The sequence below is a fragment of the Crocuta crocuta genome, unplaced genomic scaffold (assembly GCF_008692635.1).
Source record: "Crocuta crocuta isolate KB4526 unplaced genomic scaffold, BGI_CrCroc_1.0 scaffold127, whole genome shotgun sequence".
NCBI classification, from domain to species: Eukaryota; Metazoa; Chordata; class Mammalia; order Carnivora; family Hyaenidae; genus Crocuta; species Crocuta crocuta.
In genome coordinates this window covers 12,055,016-12,055,626 of record NW_027532008.1, presented here as the reverse complement: position 1 = coordinate 12,055,626, position 611 = coordinate 12,055,016, and the positions used below count along the sequence as shown (strand labels likewise).

The 611-nt window shown below is 64.1% G+C and overlaps 1 protein-coding gene across 2 annotated transcripts in view; it reads left to right on the top strand.

Annotated features, from left to right (window-relative positions):
- TMEM51 (transmembrane protein 51) overlaps positions 1 to 611 on the top strand; it is a 55,695-nt gene continuing 55,084 nt past the window's right edge. Inside the window, exon 1 of one of the 2 annotated variants that reach the window (XM_077775687.1) lies at positions 1 to 83. The gene's annotated coding sequence lies outside the window, so the exon portion shown is untranslated. Of the gene's footprint in view, positions 106 to 611 lie in introns of both variants that reach the window. The other variant, XM_077775689.1, reaches the window with a different exon arrangement.

Genomic DNA, 611 nt, shown 5'->3' with positions numbered 1-611 from the left:
CCCAGAGGAGGCAGCCCAAGGGGTCGTGGAGCCCCCGGGCGCGGTAGTCCGACCGTGACCGAGCTGGACCCGCAGCCGCCCGGGTGAGTCTGCGCCGCCGCCCGGGTGAGTTGGCTCCCCGCCCGGCCGGAGAGGNGCTTCGAGTCGAGCTGCCCCGTAAGTCCCCGGGCACCACCCTGGCACTGCCCGATTGGTGCCCCTTCTCCCTTCCCTAACTCTTCCGGAAATCGAGGCTTTTCAAGGATTTAGGCACACCAGAAGCAAAAAATAAAATAAAATAAAATAGAACGGTGAGAAATCGGGCGTGAGCAAAGCGGGGTGAAACGCAGTTTCTTCACTTTTAAAAGGGCATGGCAGCCTCCTGGACGAGGCGGGGCTCTCGAGCCTGGCACCTAGCAGGTGCTGAGAGTCCAGCCCAGCCGGGAGGCGCGTGGCCTGGGAGCGCCGAGTCTAACCGAAAGGGATGGTCCCTTAGAGAAAGCGGGCTTTTTAACCTGGAGGTGGGCGAACAGGAAACTTGGACTTCCTTACGGTTCCCCGGCCCCGCCCGGCCCCGCCTGGCCCCGCCCTGGCCGGTCGCGGCCGTGCGGCACCTGTATACTCTCGGGGGA